Below are 21,798 nucleotides of genomic sequence, written 5' to 3'. Positions count from 1 at the left end.
ATCAAGAAGACCTGACATACATTTCTCCAACCCAGCCCTAACCTCTGGTTCCATTCTCCCTCCTATATGTGCCCTGGGAGACTGACAGCTGTGCAAACGTGAATCCCTCTGAAAAGCTGAGATGGGGGGAGGGACCGAAGGAGTTAACTAACCCTTGAGGACAATAAGAGGTAGGGTGGAATGGGTTCTATTGGGAAGGGCAGACAAGGACTTAAAAGAAAGTCAATATTGATCTGACCCATTACCATTTCATCAGTTGACCGAATCAGCCACCTGGCACCTAACTGTTGCCAAATTTTACTCCCATCACACTCTACAGTGGGGAATGATGACTAAGGAGGATCTGGCATGACTATGACTATGAAGAGAGAAAGATCACCCCCAGAGGAAAATGGGGTTTTTAGCTAGTGAAGCAGTGGTAGATGTTGAAACCTGCCTATATTCCCCCTCCCAGGAGGCCTGGCTTCCCAGAGAAGTTCTTTTCTGGATTCCCTGAGAGTCTGGTACGGGAAACACACAGTTGCCCTCAGGGTAGCTTTTCCTGCTTGTTGAAGAGACTCAGTCCCTGTCTGGTGGCTGCTTGCAGAGGCTATTCATTCCTATTTCCTCAAGGACTAGGAGGGAATCTTGTCTTCATTCTTATTCATCAAGGAGGGGCAGCTAGGTGGTGCAGTGGATAGAGCACCAGTGCAGGAGTCAGGAGGACCTGAGTTCAAATCTCACCTCAGACACTTGACACTCACTGGTTGTGTGACCTTGGGCAAATCACTTAACCTCAATTGCCTCATCCTGGGTCATCTCCAGTCATCCTAATGGTGTTCTTTGTCAACGAAGCATGAACACACACACACACACACACACACACACACACACATCCATCAAGGAAAATCCGCTATCCTTGATTAGGCATCACTTCCTGTTGCCTAGGCCCTGTGGAAACAAGTTTTCTCAGAACTTACTCTCACCAGGGGCCTCTAGATGTAATCTATGAGAACAGGAGGTAACATCGATTTTGGGGGGGGGGGGGGGGAATAGGTGTGGGAAACAGTGATGTGAAGATCTTCATAGTGCATAGTGCTGGTGACCCCAGGCCCCACTTCTGCTCTGGACTGATTCTGCTCCCTGAACCTGCCCCTGAAAACTGAAAAGTGGAATTGTCAGGTGTAGTGAATTGGCAGTCTTTGTGTGGGGAACTCAAGGGAGAGCCAAAGGGAGGATGGGACATGGTTCCTTCTCTGCTCCCCGACTGATAAGATGGAAGTCCCTACTTTGAGAAGTCTCCATTCACATCTCCCAGCCTTTTTAAATTAGAACAGGTACATCTCTCATTAGAATATTCATTCTCTCCTTGTTCAGATCATCAGAGTTGATTGCCACCTTCAGGAATACCCACTCTTCAAAGGGCATGTAAGTGTTGAGTGGGTTCCATGAGGGTCTTTGGAGTTGAAGTGCCATGGAGCCCTTTTATTAAATTATCTGTTAGCATAATTAATAAAATGTTAATTACCCAGAAACGATGTCTCCCAAACTTTTTATATTTCCAAAATAGAGAGGAGATAGGAGGGCAGACTTTGTGAGGTCTAGTGTAGAACAAGCCTGCCTATGGTGAAGTAGATGGGAAACATTTTGGCCTGATTGAGGTTCACATTGTAGGATCTTTCAGGGGGGCCTTTGAAGGAGAAAGCATTGTGGCCACTATTCTAGACAGTGTTTCTATTGTCCTTCAGAGAATCCCTACTGTCCTGGCATGGTTTTTTACTGTGACACAGAGAAAAAGAACACTCCTCTAGTGTTCAGAGATGCCATGTTTTTTCCCCTGGGGACTGCAGCTCTTAGAAATGATGGGACTTTGTGAGACATGTGCTTGCTCTCAGGGGATAGGAAAGAGCTATACACTTTTTTGGGCCTTTTGAACCCTGGCCTGTGAGGGATGCACCCAGCTGACTGGGGAGTCATAGAATTTTGAAGCTGGAAGGAATTTGATGATCAAGTCTAACCTACTCCTTTTACAAATGAGGAAACTGAGGTTCATTGAGGGTTAGTGATTTGTCCAGGATCTTAAAGGATCATAGATTGTAGACTTAGAGCAGGAAGGAACCTGAAAGCTCACCTAGTCTAAATCTTTCATGTTACAGATGAGAGAACTGGGGCCCAGAGAGCTTAAGTGATTTGCCACATATCATATAGATACAGAAAAGCAGAATTGGAATTTAGGATTTGAACCCAGGTTGAGGGCAGCTAGGTGGCATGGTAGATAGAGAGCTAGGCCTGGAGTCAGGAAGACTCATCTTCCTGAGTTCAAATCTTATTAGCTGTGTGTGTCTGGGCAAGTCACTTAGCTCTGTTTGCCTCAGTTGCCCCATCTGTAAAATGAGCTGGAGAAGGAAATGGCAAACTACTTCAGTATCTCTGCCAAGAAAACCCTGCAGGGCCAAGAAGAGCTGGACACCACTGAAATTACTGAATAACATCAACGATGTGCTAAGCACTTTTTACAATTGTCATCTCATGTGAGACCCACAACAACCCTGGAAGGTAGGTGTTCTAGTATATACTTACTTTACTGTTGAAACTGAGGCAGACAGAGGATAAGCGACATGTAGTCGCTAGGTATCTGAGGTTGGATTTGAACTCAGGTCTTCATTATTCCAGGCAAGATAGGTGCAAAATGAATAGAACACTCAGCCTGGAGAGTCAGAAAGAACCAAATTCAGATTCTTAGAGGTCAAGGACTTTTCATTTCTTTGTTTTTGTTTTCGAGTTCCAACACCAGTACTTGATACATGGGATCATAGGTGTTAGAGCTGGAAGCACTCTTGTGTTGTCCAGTTTTGTCCAACTCTTCTGTAGCTCTCACAAAACCCTGGGAATCATTAGTAGCAACCCCTTCCCAGCATTGTTGTGATGATCAAATGAGATACTATGTTTTTTTAAAAACAATTTTTAGCAGGTTTATTTTTTTAAGTTCTGAATTCCAAATTCTATCCCTCCCTCCCTTCCCTCCTCCCTGAGATGGTTAACAGTCTGATATAGGATCGACATATGCAAACATGTAAAACTCGTTTCCATATTAGTTATTTTGCAAAAGAAAACTCCAAATTAAAATGAAAAAAGAAAGGAAGAAAGAAAAAGAAAGAAAACAAAAAATAGTATGCTTCTGTCTATACTCAGATGCCATCAGTTCTTTATGACATAATATTTGTAAAAATAAATTTGGCACATAGTAGGCACTTAAGTGCTCATTTCTTTCCTTCCTTGGTTCTATTAATAATTCTGGTAGGTACTCCGTAGAGGCACTACTATACCCATATGCTGTTGACTAGGCAACTAACTGTTCATGAAGGAAAAGCCTTGAGGATCTGCTGTTGGCCAAGATACAGGTGGGACTGGGGAGGCTTGAGTTGTGCTTTCCCCCACCCTGACAGTATCACCTGGGATGGTTGTGGGCTAGGGAGTTAAGGAACAAACCTGGGGCTGTTTGGGCTGACTTTACCCACAGCTATCTTAATCTGAGAGATTATTAGTTTTAACCTGGTCCCTCTGGTCAAGGAGGAGATAAAGTCAGCTCTAAGACTATCAGTGAGCTCTTATGATCTCAGAGGACTTCCTTACTTTTAATCATCTTGAAGGTGGATTTTTACCTGTTTTTATCTTCAGCCCCTTTATCTAGGGGCAGCTAGATGGTGCAGTGGATAGAACACCAATGCAGGAGTCAGGAGGACCTCAGACACTTGACACTCACTAGCTGTGTGATCTTGGGCAAGTCACTTAACCTCAATTGTCTCATCCTGGGTCATTTCCAGTCATCCTGATGAATGGATCACTGGATTCGGATGGCTCTGGAGGAGAAGTGAGGCTGGTGACCTGCACAGCCCTCCCCCACTCAAAACAAAGTCAAGTGCAAGTCATGTCATTATTTTTCTGATGGCATTGTCTTCTTCGGCAGAGAAGGACGAATACACACGTCTTCAGCAACTAATTTTTTAATTGTTTTGGGGACTGTTTTTATCTGGGGATACATGTGTATTTTTTTTAAATGTATTGCTTATTTGAACCTCTAGGCCAGGAGTGGGGAACCTGCTGCCTTGAGGCCACATGTGGCTCTCTAGGTCCTCAAGTCTGGCCCTTTGACTGAATCTAAACTTCACAGAACAAATCCTTTTATTAAGGGACTCAAACAAAAGGCTGCACCCAAGCATCTAGAAGGTTATATGTGACCTTGATGCTGCAGCTTCCCCACCCCTGCTCTAGGCCCTGAACACTAATAGAGTCCTACAAAGTCCAAATCTGGCCAGGCATGGTACCCCTGCCTGTAATTTCTTGAATTCTGGAGTTCTGAGAGTTGTAGTGGGCTGTGCAGATGGATGATTATGCTAAGTTTGGTCTCACTATGGTGACTCCTCTGGAGCAAGGGGGTAGGGGTGGGCAACAAATCAGGCCAAAGGTCCCAAGCTGATCAGTGGTGAGATGGGGGCCAAATATTTACCAGGTCAAAATGAGGAGACCTGATCTTAAAAATGAAACCAAACCAAACCAAACAAGCACCCAAATCCTACTCTGATACCTTCCCAAGGCTTGGAGGTGATTTTGTTTTCTTGAAAGTTGTGCCAATGCAGTGCAAACAATGGCAGGTCCTATGGTATTGGAAAGGCTTTGAATGTGGACCTGGAAACACATTGTCCTCTGCTTTCTGAGGACCAGTTGAATTGGCAGAGGCTCCACCAGCAAACTGGCTACTGGCTGATGGATTCACTGACCATGGCAACCCGTGAAATAAACAATAATGTATTCATGTGGCAGGTTCCAGCTGTATAGAAGGGGCCTGTTTTCATTTTTTGGTATCTAAGTGGCATAGTGAGTAGAGTGCTAGGCCTGGAGTCAGGAAGACTTGAGTTCAAGTCTGGTCTCAGACATCCTGTTTGCCTCAGTAGACACATCTGTAAAATGAGTTGGAGAAGGAAATAGCAAACCACTTTAGTGTCTTGCCAACAAAACTGCAAATGGGATTGTGAAGAGTTAGACACAACTGAACAACAGTTTTCTTTTTCAATCTTCCTGATCATTAGACAGCAAAGGCAGAAGTGAGGAAAAGGAACAAAGCTTGGTTCTTTGATCTAGGGCAGCTGTCAGGACGATCTAGGGGACGTTCTCTGTCTCAAGAGATTTTTGAAAGAGCAGGTATAGAACTCTTAATGTTGATCAGTCTATCTCTTGAGAATTTCCTTTTCCTAGATGATTCCCAAGGTCTGGCTACGACAGTAGAAGAAGGCACAGATATCTGACTATGTGTGTTGCTCAGTGGGGAGAATCTGGGGCTAGTCCATGGGATTTCCCAGAAACTAACCCACTTTCCAGCTCCAGGTTGTATAAACCTTATGTCAGAAAACTAAGAGAAAAAGACTGATTTGGGAGTGGGGTGGAGATAATATCAGGCCCTGTCCCTCTTCCCCCCTTTTCCTGCTAAAGATATCAAGCAGCCTTGCAGAGTATCTAGACGAACATTAGATGCACTTGTTAGGAATCAAATGTGGCTTTTTAATGAGAATACCAAGATGGAGAAGTTGGAGAACCCAGAGGTGATTTTCCTCTTCTCTTGATTTTGATGTCAGAGATGCTTGGAAGAGGTCCTCTACACACGTCCTTGTGTGCATCATTTTCTTCTTTTCTCCCAGGAGCAGAGACATGCTGTATAACGGGTTGTGGGAGAGTTAAACATTCAGACTTTACAGGAAGCTATTGGTCTGCTTCCACTACTCAGGTATTAATGTTGAATGTTTTGCTTTTTAATGCAATAAAATATATTTTGATTACTAAGCAACTGAGTGAATTATTTGGAGAGAGAAAGGGAGGCTGGAATCCAGTGGATAGGGAGTAAATGAGTTATTAATTATATAATGGGGGAATGATCAATGAAGACCTAGTGCTGGAAGCATAAGCAAGACGGTGAGTCTACCTCTGGAAATGCATGATGAAATGGAATGGAGGATTCCTGCCCTGACTCAGAGCATGAACAGGTATTCTGTGACTGTTACCTGTTTCCTTTTTCATGATTTGGGGAAGAAAAACCTTTTAATTGGCTACTGAAATGGAACTAAGTGTGCTAAACAGACATCGTAACCAAATGGCCATCCCGTTGATTAGTGTTCCACTATTGAATTTTCTGGGGCAATTAGGTGGCACAGTGGATAGAGATGGGGTCTGGAATCAGACTCCTCTTCCTGAATATAAATTTGGCCTCAGACGCTTACTAGCTGTGTGACCCTAGGTAAGTCACTTACACCAGTTTGTCTCAGTTTTCTCAACTGTAAAATGAGCTGGAGAAGGAAATGGTAAATCACTCCAGTATCTCTGCAAAATGCCCCCCACAAAAACCCAAACGTGGTCATGAAGAGTCAGACATAACTGAACAACAAAAAGAATGAAAACAATTTTTCTCCTAAATGCCCATTAATTAAAAGAGATATTTACTGAAAAGATACAGAAAGAACCAAAGTATGACTACATCCTGACAACCAGGATACATTTTCTCTTTGATCTTGACCTCTGAAGACAATAGGCTCAGGCTTCATGTGGTTGCAACAAAGCATTCACTCTATCAAGTTCACTTTCAGATGTGGCAGAGACTGGCTCCCTTGCTTGCAGGGTATGATGTCATAATTTCCTAGTCAATCCCTTGCTGTCCTTGCTGGGCCGGATCTTGCAGGTCATCCACAAAGGGCTACAATTCTCACCAGGCTCAGCTGCTGGTAAACTCTGGTAAAACCTTCAGTTCCTGGACCTCTCCTGCCTCTTCTGACCATTTGAAGCTTAAGAGGTTATAACCAATCCATTCTCCAACACTCAAGAACAGGAAAGAACGAAACACAAAATACATAGAAAACCAGCCATGTCATATGCTCATGATGTCATGCCAGCCCAGTTGGAAACAGTAGGCTACTGGCTTTACCCCTCTCTCAACCCACAGACTTGTCAGTTATTTCAGGTGTATCCAACTCTGTGACCCCATTTGGAATTTTCTTGGCAAAGATACTAGAGTGGTTTGCCATTTTCTTCTCCAGCTCATTTTACAGATGAGGAGACTGAAGCAAACAGAGTTTATATGACCTGCCCAGGGTCACACAGTAAGTATCTGAGGCCAAATTTGAACTCAGGAAGAGAATCTGATTTAGGTCCAATCTCTATCCACTGTGCCACCTAGTTGCCCCAGAAAATTTGACAGTGGAATGCTAACCAATGGTATCCATAATATTGAGGAAATATTAACTGGCATCTGGCAATTGCTATCAGGAGGGGACACATTGAAATGGGGGCTTGAGTCAATAACATTAGAAAGAAACCCTTCGAACTCTGCAAGGCTACCCTAAGGACCTTTAGGACTAGATGTAGTCTCCCTACTGATACCCAGCTTATCAGAGCAAGTGGGAGTTGGGATAAAGATTTTGGACATTTGTGCCCCAGGATGGGAATGCAAAACCTGGGAAAGCACCGGGGAGTTCACAGAGGTTAGGAAGGTTGAGATGGTTGATTTTATCTCTGAACATGGAGTTTAAGCTACTTGGTAGCTCTAAGCCAGAACAGCCAGGTGTTTCCCTGCAGGTGTTCCCTTGAGTGAGCTGGCAGAACAAGCTTCGAGCGCCCTCTTGTCGCCTGGCCTGACCATACACCAAATGGCTGTGGAAAGTCGCGCCCCGTTGTGTCATCTGTGTGAGACTCAAAGTAGTTAAAAAACAAACTGGGATTCATTCTCATGTGTCCCTCTTCGGCTTCTGTAGGGATAATGATGGGAAAAGGATCAGAGATACTAAGGATCAGAGAGTTTTTGGGCTGTCCGTAAACATTAGCTTTGGTTCTTGTTACTCTAAATGTGAGATCCACGTCCAATTCTTCTGAGGACCTGAATTACATCCATCTTGACGTCATTGCCAGAAGCAAGTTGTAGTCAAGTTGAGAAGCAAATAAAAGAATTGATTTGCTCATGTATGCAAAGACAAGAAGAAACATCATTTCATGAGATGCTTGGTTATTTTATAATACAGGACCCATCAGGAAAATAATTGCAGTTTGTTTGCTAACATCTTTTTTTCAGAGGATGAGATAATTCCTTTGCCAGGGGTGGGGAACCTGCAGCCTTGAGGCTACATGGGGCCTTTTGACTGAATCCAATTTTCCCAGAGCAAATCCCCTTAATAAAAGGATTTGTTTCCTTAAACTTGGCCTCAGTCAAAAGGCCGTACTAGAGGACCTAGAAGGTCACATGTAGCCTGGAGGCTGCAGTTTCCCCACCCCTGCTTTTGCCCCTTGTTAATTGATTCCCTATCTCATTTCTCATAGAAACTGTTCCAATCCTTCTCACTCCTTAGGTCTTCCATATCACTCCTTCATCCTTCTCTTCTGCTGAGGACCACCACATCTTGTACTTAACTGAACAAATAGAAACCATTTGCCATGAGTTCCCTCCCCTCTTCTCTTCATCTCAACATTTCTTTACATTATCCTTTATTCTTTCCTTTACTTGAGTTTCTGATGAAGCGATGACCTTCCTCACCAAGGTCAACTCTTATAAGTGCATCCTTGATGCCTCCCCTCTCAAGTAGCAAAGGTTTTTGCTTCATGATTCTAGAGGGAGTCACTAAGGGTTGGGGGGGAGGGCAGGGTGGGGATGGACTGTCAAATGCACCTAAATTGCCTTCTGGTGTGTTTTCCCAATATCAGTCACCAATTATCACTAAAATATAAATTTCTAGGTATCTCTCTTATTTTTTAAAAAAGTTTATAGATGTGTTTTGTGTTTACATATAGATTGCTCCTATGTCATGAAAGCTCTCTTATAATAAAGTAAAATTAATCCAGTGACTTCATATGAAAATGCACATGACATTTCACATCTGTAGAAGGATCACCCCCTTTAAAAAAAGTTAATAAAAATATATTTTCTCTCAATTCTACCTTGCACTCAATTGGAAAAAAGAAAAGAGAAATAATTTTCTTGTAGTAAATCTGCATAATCAAGCAAAACAAATTTTCTCCATGAGTGTATATAATATACACACACATGTATGTCTCTTTCTGCTCCCTAAATCCATTGTTTTTCTATAATGATGGCATGTTTCATCATTGGTTCTTTGTATTCATGAATAATTATCCTATTGGTCACAGTTCTCATAGCTTTTAAAGGTTTCTTTTATAGTGTTGTTTCACTTTCCAGCAGTTTATTTTTTTAATAATTTTTAAAATTTTTAACTTAAATACAAAATGAGGAAAAAAACCTGCCCTTATATACAGCAGACCATAAGAGAGGATTCAATATAAAAGAATAAATTTCCATGTCAAGAAAACCTGTGTAATAAATACTACGTATTGTTTTCAAAGCTTTTCAACTTTTTCTTGCTTCCTTGTTGGCTTTCTTTTGTCCTCTTCTGTGCACTTTTTACTTTATTTCCTGCCCCCCACCCCACCAACAAGGCTACAATTAAGCGGGGATATGTATACATAGATATCTATAAACATGCACATATATACATTCATATATGTATATGTACATATATGTAGGACTGTACTATGCTTATTTCCACCAGTGGATAGCATCTTCCTTCATAAGTCCAAGTCTTTCCGTGTTTTTCTAAATCAACCACCTCATCACTTTCTACTCCACAGCAATTCCAACCCAATCACATCCTATCTGAGAGATTGTCTGAAAATTTCCTCCCAATTTTCTGCATTCCTTCTATTTTTGACTACATAGGTTTTATTTATACAAGAAAATTTAATTTAAAATAATCAAAATTGTCCTTTTTATACTTCAGCAATGCTCTCCCTTATAATATAATTTAAGGTCTGATACTGCTGAATTTATTTTCCTTGCATCTTTTTTCCTGATTTCTTTGAAGTTCTTGACTTTTTGCTCTTCCAAATGAACTCTGTTATTATTTTTTCTAATTCAGTAAAACAAAGTTTTAGAAATTTAATTGGGATGGCATTGAGTAAATAGATTAGTTAGGTAAAATTTTCATTTGAAAAAATTATATTGGCTTTACCTGCCCAGGAACAATAAATATTACTCCGATTATTTAGATGAGTTTATCTGTATAGAAAGTGCTTTATGTTTATGTTCGTATAGCTTCTGTATCTGTTTTGGCAGGTATACTCTCTGATATTTTATACAGTCTAGGTCTTTTAAATTGTCTAAAACAATATTGAATTGTATTGCTGACACATAGTATAGTTTCTCTATTTTTCATTTTTGATTACATCTATTTTAACTTTAACTTTGTCTAAGATCATGTTTTACTATCCCTACTTTTTTTACTTACTAAATTCTACTCCTGCCCTTTATTTTATCTTTGTATATCTCATTTTTATAATGTTTCCTGAAAGCAACATATTGTTGAATTCAAATTTGTAATCTGCTCTCCATTTCCATTTTATTGGTAAATTTGTCTTATTCACATTCTAAGCTACAATTATTTATGCACTTTTCTCCTTCCTATTTTTTCCCATTATCCTTCTCACCCTATTTAAGCTATCTCCCCTTACTCTTCAGCTTTACCTTCTACCCCACTCACTACCTTGCCCTTCTGTTCCTTAATCCAGGGCTTCTTAAACTTTTTCCACTCCTCACACCTTCAGCATTTCTTAAACTATGGGTCCTGACCCCATATGGGTAGGTTTCAAACCTACCCACCCCTCTAAAAGTCCCTCCCATCACCCTATCCCCTTGCCCTCTTATTTATTTCTAAATTTAGAAGACATATTTCTAAACACACACGCACACACACACACACACACACACACACACACACACACACACACATACACACTTCCCTCTTTAACCCATTCCAAATGAGAGTAAGTTTCCAGTAGTACCCTCTCCTGTATCAATTTTTTCTTTGATGTCTTATTTGTATGAAATAATTACTCCTTTAACTCTCTCCACAGTTTTATTTTTTTTTTTAGAATCATTCCACCATACTTAGTTCAACCCAAACTTTTCTTTCAAACTACCCAAATAATGATGACAATTGTAAGAGTACTGCTAATATTTTCACATATACAAAGTCAACAATTTGACCTTATTGAGTCCCTTATAATTGGTCTTTAATGTTCTCCTGGGTATTATGTCAGATTTTCCCTTTAGTTCTGGGATTTTTATCACAAAAGCCTAAAAGTCTTTCAGTTTGTTAAATGTCCTTTTTTTTTCTTTTTCCATTCAGGATTATACTTAACTTTGCTGGATAAGATACTCGTGGTCAAAACCCCAGCTCTTTTTCTCTATGGAAAATAGTATTCCAAGACTTTTTAGCAGTTTATAAAAGTCCTCAGAATTGTTCATTTTGTATAATACTGATGTCATAGTATAAGTTGTTCTGTTTACTGCACTATGCATCAATTCATGTAAGCCCATGTCTTTTTGAAATCATCTTTCAAATTATGTGAAAGGTCACATTATAAATACATTAGAGAAACACAGACAAATTATCCATCAGATCCATATATAAAATAAAAGTTTATGATCAAACAAGAACTAGAGAGGATCATAGGAGATAAAATAGATAATTATGATTGCCAAAAATTAAAAATGTTTTTGTAAAAATATAAAAAGCCAGGGTAAATGTTGGGGGTGTAAGCTCAGTTCTCACGTGGACAGTCTCAGGCAGGTAAAGGTGAGGACTTCTAAACCTCAGAGTTCTCATGAGGCCCCTCAGGGAACAGCTGGGGATTGAGGCGTGAAACACGGGCTATCTCGTGCATTTCCACCTCTTCTCAGTGGGAAACTGTGCTGGGGAGAGCATCCCACCCTTGAGATTGGCCCTGGGGTCTGAGCACACCTGTTGTTGACTAGCTAAGGGCTGAGAGCACGCCCGGTATTCACGTGCAAACTATGGGCGGGAGAGCTTAAGTAGGGTCAGGAAAGCCTGAAGGGCCCTTAGAGGGCAGAGGGTCCCTCCCCTCTCCCGCTCCCATCCTCTTGCTCTACGATCTTTGCCCCTTGGGAGGAGGAGGATTCCTCTCTCCTGAGGAAGAATTCACTCTGCACATGTAACCAAGACTCTGAATAAAGCCTAACCCTTGTTCGACTCTGGAAAGTCTCTGCTCTCAATACGTTTATCTGGTTGGCCACCGAAGACCTGCGAAGGTGAAAGGTAAGACTCGGGTAGCCCATCGGCCTCTAGGCCGAACAGGTAAAAAAAAAAAAAAATTAACAACTGGGAAAAAATTCTTTGCAGTAATTTTCTGTAATAAGGGACTCATTTCTAAGATGTACTAGGAATCAATTCAAATTTATAAGAAAAAGAGCTGCTCCCTAGTTAATAAATAGTCTAAGGGTATGAACAAATAGTTCTGAAGGTAAGAAATCCAGGATATTTATAGTCATATAAAAATGCTCCAAATCACTACTAATTACAGCTATTAAAATTGAAAGTAGTTCTGAGATTCCATCTTACATACATGAGACTGTCAATGATGACAAAAAAGAAAGATGGCAAATATTGGAGGGACTGTGAGAAAACAGGCATGTTGATGCATTGTTGGTGGACCTGTGAATGGGTACAACCATTGTGGAAAGCAATTTGGAAATATATACAGGTAATTATGGGCAGGTAGATGGTGCAGTGGATAGAGCTTTGGACCTGGAGTCAGAAAGACTTGAGTTCAAATTTGGTCTCAGACATTTACCAGTTGTGTGACCTTAGGCAAGTCACTTAACACTATTTGCCTTAGTTTCCTCATCTGTAAAATGAACTGGAGAAGGAAATGGCAAACCACTCTAATATCTTTGCCAAAAAAAACTCCAAATGGGGTTGCTAAGAGTAAAACACCACTGGAGTGACTGAACAAGCAAAAATTACTAAAAGTTACTAAAGAGAGTGTGCCCTTTGACCCAGCTCTACCACTACCAGGATAATACCTAAAAGAGATCGAAGCAAGAAGAAAAGGTCTTTTAAAAAATATTAATAGTAGCTTTAATTTGTGAGGTTGCCAAGCTGAAAAATAAGCGTATGTCCAACAACTGAGAAATGACTAAATAAGTAGTGGTATATGATTTCTTCAAATGAGGATAATTAGTTATCATTAATTAGCTCTTGCAAAGGGACATTTTCTAAGAAGATGTAGCAATATCCAAAGGATAAAACACTCAGAAAGAAGGAGCAGCATCCTTTTTCTTGCTACCTCTGTGCCTGAGGCTGGACTCCCATTTACAGTCATTTCCACAAAGCATTCCTCCCATCTAGTTCTCATCTTCATAGCTGATAGAAATGCTTTCTTGCTTGCAGAACACAATTTTTATCATTCCCAGTTTGATCCAAAGCTGGACTGGGTCAAGCAGCTCCCTCCTAAAGGACCCACTGGTTCACTGGGTTTGACAACCATAGTCATGACATTCTCTGCTATGGATTTCTGTTGCTGGACTTGAAGCTTACTATCTGTTGTTTTGCCTGATCTGTTTTTTTTTCTCTGATAGTCATTCAGCTAAGATCATGAAGGAACAAAAACACAATGCGCTCCCAGCCACAAGGCAATAAGGTGGAGAAGGGGCCCCTCCTCCTGGAAATTTATAGTATTTCCTTCTTATTTGGAAGTTGCCAGTGAGAGCTGGGGCTTTTGTCTTTGTCGTGAAGCCACATGTCTGTATAGATGTGGCTTGCCTGGAGGGGAGAATAGATATGTCTATTGTCTCTTGCCCCGACCCTTCTCCAAAGGAGACTGATTCCTGCTAGGAGTGGAAGCAGGAAATTGGGGCCAGAAACTAGCCATTCTCTCCTAGTCTACGGAATGCAACTTTTAGGCTCAAGCTGAACTCAAGATGACTATTTCTTAACAGGGAAAGAAAAGCCTCAAGCTCTGTTACCAAGACTTGATTGACTCCTTTCCTGCCAAATGCTAGTTCTAAAATGAACACACATAGCAAATAGCAAATAAACTTATTTATCCAAGTTGATAACAAAACAGATTGAATGAATTCTTCCTTCCATGTCTTTGGCATTTCTGTTTGTTTACTCATGTCTCTAGCCTCAGTTTCTGTACTGGGATTTTGTACTGGTTCAGATCTGCTCCCTCCCTTATTCTTAGAGGGTATATTTTTATGCTTGGTCCTGGATGTGGTGGCTAAAAATAAGTCCTACTCTCTGTAGGAATTCCTAGGATTTGGTTCAGTCTCCTGGAGGCTTGATTTAGGTTTTGGCCTCATCCCTTTCTCTGTCTCTTTTCACAGTCCCAAATCTGGAGTGGGCTTCATCCCTTGCTATGACTTTGACAGGTCCTGCCCAGATGTGGTTGATTATGCTGGTTGCAGACCCCCTACAAGATACCAGGTGCTTTGCCTTCTAGGTGCTAGCCTCCCTGGCTCTGTAGCTTCTGCTATGGGTTAGAGATGGGGTTGCCTGGACATTGGACTATCCTGGTATTAGTCTTCTGCTCTGGTTGGGCGTGGGCTGTCTAGGTTTATGGCCTATCTAGATGGCCAAGGACTACCTAGGTGCTGTTCTGGCTATTTGTTTTCTTGTGTGGTACCTCATGGGCTACTATGGTGCTGATTTTCTTATATCTCTTTCTATGGTTTTAGCACAGATTGACTGCCTGAGGTCTGGGCTAGGCATGGCCTGCTTGGGTACTGAACTGGCCCTGTCTCATCTCCATCTTCTGCCTATTGTGGCTTGCAAGGGGCTGCCTGGGCACTGGCCTGGCACTGTCTCTTTCTATGGCTCACTTACAGGCTACTCTGTGATAGGCACTGGTCTGGTCTTGGTCTTGCTGAGGGTCTAAGCTGCTTGTGTGCTGGACCTTATGCCTATCCTGGATGGTCTCTATTTTGAGACTCTGCAGGTTTCTGGCTCTTTTTCTTGTTGCAGTTCTGGACATGATGAAGGAGTTTATAGCTAATTTTCTTTGGTTTTCTAATTTGTTATTTGTTCTGGTACATTTTTAGTGTTTTACTGTAGTGTTTGTAGGGGATCTGGGCTCCTCTATGTCTCCAAAAACCACTGCTTTAGCTAGAAGTCAGTAACTGCTCTCTGTAGCCCCCATATCGAATCTTGCATTTATGGTTTCAAAACCTCTTTTATGTGCATCTCCTTTTCTCAGCTCACACAGGCACCATCTTATTCTGGTCCCAAATCATCTGTGACTTGGACTATTACAATAGCCTATGGATTAGTTTTCTTGCCTCAAGTCTCTCCCTTCCTTTTAGTATATCCTCCATATAGCCACCAAAGTGATTTTTCTAAAGTACAAATTTGATCATGTTAATTCCCTCTTCAATAAAGTCTGGTGTTTCCATATTGCTTCCAGGATCAAATATAAGCTCTTCTGTTTTTTTTTTTCTTTTCCTCCACATGTTGCAGGCTGGATTTCTCCACTATGTCTCAGAAATCTCTTCATCCTCAGAAGTATCCCTTCCTCCTGTGGACTGTCCTTCTAAGTAGATGGCTCTTCCCTGAGCCTTCATTTAAGGGGAGCACCCAGGCCAGCCATCTTCTCATTTCTCACTGAGATTATACTCTAGATTCTATCATGTTGCTATGCTGCATAACACCCCCCAGCCCCACCCTCCTTTCTGTTTCCTTTTTTCTTCACCTTTTAGAAGTACATAATCGTCATCACCGCATAATTGCTGCACCCTGTTTTTTTCAGTCTAAAGATTGGTTCATAACCTTTTATCATGTAATCATCACATGGTATAATTCTGTTTGTCACATGGCTTAAAGGTAAACAGAGCAGCAATGTCTTCACCAGTGGCATATGGATATGCATTTATCTCTCATGCCCTGTGAGTCACAAGCCTAGAATTTTCAGGGCTTGCACGTTGTCAGTACCCAATTTTAACGTATATTCACAAGTATTCTATGCATCCTAATCTTGCACCTGAGACAGTTTAGTAATAAATGATTTTTAAGGAATACTGGCACAATTAAAAAAAAGCTTCACATAATGGTCGTGCCCCACTTTTTTTACCAAAAAAATACTTGGCATAAAATCTGTGATGATTATGTGGTAAAAGCCATAAGGTTAACCCTTAAAGGGGGCAGCTAGGTGGTGCAGAGGATAGAGCACTGTTCCTGGAGTCAGGAGGATCTGGGTTTAAATCCAGCCTGAGACACTCACTAGGTGTGTGACCCAGGGCAAATCTCGTTACCCCTCCCCTCCAAAAAAGAGAAGCAAACTCTTGCACGGCAAGGATTATCTTTCTGTTTGTATTTCCAGAGTTAGACACAGTGCCTGACACGTAGTAAGTATTTAATAAATGAGTATTGACTGACTGATTCTGTGTGGTGTTTGGTTCACTGACTGGTTTCAACTTCCCTTGTATCTTATGACATATCTTGTGATACATCACTCCCCTTCATACATACCATAGTCCATCCAAAGGGATCTTCTTGCTGTTCTTCATGAAAGAAACTCCACCTCCCATCTCTGTACCTTTGCACTGGCTGTGCCACCATGCTTAGAATGTACTTCTTCCTTACCTCTTCCCCTCAGAATCATTCATTTCCTTCAAAACTCTGCCTAGGTGCCATCTTCTACATGAAACCTTACCTGATCTATCCCCTCTCCTTCCAGGAACTTCTCCTTCTCCCCTCCAAGATTATCTTTGTCCATCTGCATTCATACACACACACACACACACACGCACGCACACACACACATACAAATATACATATACACACCACACACATATATATATATATACACACACACAGTAGAACCTTGGTTTATGAATTTAATTCGTTCCGAGATTCTGTTCATCATGTGATTTGTTCCTATTGCAAAATGAATTTTCCCATAGGAAATAATGTAAAGTCAGATGATCAGTACCACAGCCCCAAAAATATTCATATGAAATAATTATTTATAATTTTAAGTAACTTTTTTTGTCCTTAATGTGCATGAAATACAATAGCAATGATTAGTACACAATATAAACCAAAAATAAAATGAATTAACCTGCACTTTACCTTTGAGAAGAGTCGTGGCTGGTGTGAGGGAGAGGAGAGGGAGGAGGAGGAGGAAGGGTTAGTGCTTGGAAGGAGAATCTCCTTCTGTGAGAACATCGGGGATTTCAATATCGGGAGTGTTCTCTCTTATGCTCCTTTCACTAAAAGTAAGACTAACACTACTACCTTCACTTATTTTTTGTTTTTTAGAAGCACATTCATGTTTTAACTCATGGATTTTTTTTCTTTACATTTGCTTCTGACTAGGAATCTTTCTAATGACACTTTTTCTTTTTACTTAAAAAAAATTAATTGTTTGGTTTTTGGTTTTTGACAATCACTTCCATAAATTTTAAATTTTCTCCTTCTCCCACCCTCCTTCCCCCTGAGATAGCGTGCAATCTTATATGGGTAAAAAAAACCAAAACAAAAACATTGCCCTGGTTGAGTGTCATCCTTTGCGAGCCATTCGAATGCAAACGTCATGCTCGCACTGCGATTTCTTGTTTGTACTGCAAGACAAATTTGGTGAAAAACTTTTCTTTGTCCATGTAAGCATATGTATACCAGGCTATTCGTAGACAGAGGTTATATAAATATGTTACCAGTAGAAAATAAATTCATTGAAGGAAAAACTTGTTTGTTTTGCTTTTGTATCCTGAGCACTTAGCATAGTGAACGTCTTAGAACAGGGACTGTCTCTTGCCTCTCTTTGCCTCCCCAGCTTGCACATGGTAAACACTTAATAAATGCTTACTGTCTTGCTATCATATATAATAGGCACTGGAGTGAACAGAATTGAATAAAAGAATACGTGATCAGTGAATGATGGAACAAATCAGGATTTTTTTAAAGGCCTTGTAGAGAACCTGATGTCCTCATTCTTTCCTATCTACCTGGGTTCTGTTTGTCTGGAATACTAGTAAGAATTAGGAGATAGCATCTCCAGTGTGGAAGGGACCTCAGTGGTAGCGTAGCACAACCCATATCTGAGAAGAAGGTCTTACTACAATATATCCTGGACAAGCATCATCAAGTCTCTGGAGATGTCCAGTGGCAGACATTTATTGTTTATCAGGTTGGCCTATTTCTTTTGTTGAACAATTTTAATAGATATAGTACACAGTAAGCATTTACTAAGGGCCAGACTAGGCATACTAGGTGCTACTAAAAAAAAAAAAAAAAAAAAAAAGCAAGAGAGATAATCCCTGCCCCCAAAGAGCTTACATTATTTTTAGAAATGTTCGTTAAAAATTTATTTTTTAAATTACATTTTATTTTTTTCAGTGAAGAAAAATACAACTTCTCTCCTTCCTGAGCCTTCTCTCCCACCCTCTTACCTGCAATAATAATGTATAGTTAAACAAAACAAATTCCCACATTTTGTTGTTATTCAGTTGTTTCGGTCACATCTGCTCTCTGTGATCCCATTTTGGAGTTTTCTTAGCAGAGATACTGGAGTGGTTTGCCATTCCCTGCTCCAACTCATTTTACGGATGAGGAAACTGAGGCAAACAGAGTTAAGTGACCTGCCCAGAGTCATTCAGCTAGTAAATGTCTGAGATTGAATTTGAACTCATGAAGATGAGTTTTTCCTGATTCCAAGACCATTCCAAGATAGTGCTTTATCTATGGTGCCACCTAGCTGTCCCTCATGTCTAAAACAATCATGCCTAATCTGCACTCTGAAGCATCACCTTGCTGTCAGGAGGTACATAGCATGTTTTAGTATTGTGATGTACAGAAAGTTTGAGAAACTATTTCTGAGTAATTAATCATTTTACTAATCATACTAACATATGATTAATAAAAAGGTCAGTGTCACTCTCAAATGCCAAAGACCCCTCATGGAACCCACTCAAGGCTTATATGCCCTTGGAAGAGTGGGTGTTCCTGAGGATGGCAATCAACTCTAATTGGTTACCAAGTAATAAGAGAATGAATATTATAATGAGGCTTATTTTAATGGGGGTCTCGGGGACGGGATCACTCAGTTTTGGTCAAAGAGATTTATCTATACCCGAATCACCCATCTAGAATTATCTAGACAAAAGGGAGAATTCACATTTCCCCAGACCAGTCTGAGTAAAATCTATTACTCCTGAATCCGTCAATTGGCCTAAACTTTCCTTACCTTTGAACAGATCTGAGCTTTCCCTCTCATTATCAACTCTTCACTTCAAAGGTTGCCTCTGAATAACCCTATGGGGGCTGATTTCTGAATTAGGAAGTTGAAAAGAGGAAAAACCTTGATCCTAATTCAATAATTGGTTATTCATATAAGAAGGAAACATTCATTTCTCTCAGCATGAGTCTTTTAGAATCATGATTGGTTTTGTGTTGATCAGAGTTCTCACATCTTTCAAAGTTGTTTGTCTTTGCAAACAACTGTTCCTGTAAAATTGTTTTCCTTGTTGTGCCTCATTTCGTACAGGTCTGAAATCATCCTCTTCATCATTTCTTAAAGCACAATGATATTCCATTATGTTCACATACTATATCTTGTTTGGGCATTGCCCTGAAGATTGTATTCTAATGCAGAAAAACAACACATAAAGGGGAGCTGGAAAGGGCAGCTATTAGGAAACTTTTCTTTAAGCTCTGCCTTAATATGCTATTTTGGGCAGTTAGGTGATGCAGTGGATAGAGTGTCAGGTTTGGAGTTAGGATGACTCATCTTTATGAGTTCAAATCCAGCCTCAGACACTAACTAGCTGTGTGACCCTAGGCAAATTGCTTAACCCTGTTTGCCTCAGTTTCCTCATCTGTAAGATGAGCTGGAGAAGGAAATGGCTCATCACTCCAGTATATTTGTCAATAAAACCTCAAATGGGGTCATGGAGAGTTGGATGCAACTGAAATGACTAAACAACAAAATATGCTACTTTGGGATCATAAGGGACCTTTGAGGCCATCTTCCCAACCTTGTCATTTTGCAGATGAAAATACAGAGACCCTAAGAGGATAAGTGACTCCACCAAAGTCACACAGGCAATAAATGGTAGAGCAGGAAACTGAGGCCATGTTTTCTCACTCAGATTGAGTGTAGTTTTCACCCACTGAGACCTAGTGGCTTTAAGACAGCTGTGTCACACTTCAACAGTGTGTCCTTGGACATCGCGTGGTCTTCTTGGCCCTCAGTTTACTCATCTATAAAATGAAAGGATTGTACTTGATGATCTCTAAGGTCTCTTACATTTTCCACTTTCTGTGACTAATTAGATTCCAACATTATTCTCTTCCATACTTTGGCAACATAGTTCCCCCCCCCCCCGCCCCCCGCCACTTCCTTCTCCTTGCCAACAGTGTCCACAAGGGGGTGCTCTTTCCCACCCTATGCAGCATCTGCGGTAGCATTAGTGGTTAGTGATCAATCAATCAAGAAAAATTTATCAGGAGCCTACCAGGAGTCAGGCGACAGAATGAAACAAGTTCTACTTGTAAGGAACTTAGCTTTCACAAACACAGCGTTATAGGGAACAATAATGACATCAGAGGTGAAAAGGACCTTACAGGTCATCCCGTCAAACCCCTCCATTTTACACATGAGGAAACTGAGGCCTGGGGAGTGTGTGTGTGTGAGTGTGTGTATGTGCGTGAGTGTATGTGTGAGTGCGTGTGAGTGTGTGTGTGACTGTGTGCGTGAGTGAGTGTGTGTGAGTGTGTGTGGATGGAGTGCCTGGCACTTTCCCATATGCTATCCCATGGGGTCCTTACAAGGGCCCTGAAATGTGGCCAGAAAAAGTGTTGTTATCCCCATTGGGCAAATGAGGGCTAGAGGCTCAGGAAGTTAAAGGGTTTTGCCTAATGTGGCGTAGTAACTAAGTAGTAGATTCACATCGTTGTGATGCCAAGTCCAGGATACATTGTGTTTGTGTATGTGTGTGTGTATTCCCATGCATGTATATGTACAATATGCACATGGCATATACGTATGTATAGAAATAGACATATATATTTATGCATACTATATATGTATATATATAAAATGTGTACGCATAATCACTAATTAGAATAGCAATTATAATTACTATATTGTTATTGTTAACTTATTTCAGTTGTGTCTGACTCTTCCTGACCTCATTTGGGGTTTTCTTGGCAAAGATACTGAAGTGGTTTGCCATTTCCTCCTCCAGCTCCTTCTAGAGATGAAAAAACGGAGGCAAACAGGATTAAGAGACTCGCCCAGGGTTACACAGTTACTAAGTGTCTAAGGCTGGATTTGAACTCAGGAAAGTGAGTATTAGTATAGTATAGTAATAATTTCATGTATATATATGAATATTATGTGCAATGTTGATAATATATATATATTCCTACACACATATACGTATATATACACACATATATAGGTATATATGTGTATGTGTAATATATAATATATAGCTACATACTCCCCTATATATGTATATATACACACATACATACATATATATATTCCTATACAAAAAGGAAATATATTTTTTGAACCAAATCCTTTAAGGTAATGTTTTACCCTGCTGAAACAAATGCTTTTCTCCCTTCCCTTAGAAATATATCCACATTATTGATGTCTTTTGTTTTTGTATCACTTATATTTTACATTGTATCCTCTTCCCCAACCCCTTTCAGAGAGCCATTCCTTATAATAAAAAGAGGAGGGGGAGGAATCCTCAAAACTAACCAATGTATCTAAAAAACCTGCTATTATATGCAAGGTTCAACATTCAAGGCCTCTACCTCCTCTCTCCCCACCACCCCTCACCTCCCCCCCTGCCCCTCAGGGGAGAAGTACCTTCTCATGTCTCTTCTTTAGGACCAAACTTGGTTTTTATACTTTTGTAGAATTTAGTTTCAGTTGCTTTATTGTTAACTTCAATAATGTAAA

The sequence above is a fragment of the Notamacropus eugenii genome, chromosome 2, assembly GCF_028372415.1.
Source record: "Notamacropus eugenii isolate mMacEug1 chromosome 2, mMacEug1.pri_v2, whole genome shotgun sequence".
Classification (NCBI taxonomy): domain Eukaryota; kingdom Metazoa; phylum Chordata; class Mammalia; order Diprotodontia; family Macropodidae; genus Notamacropus; species Notamacropus eugenii.
Note: the sequence above shows the minus strand (reverse complement) of the source record.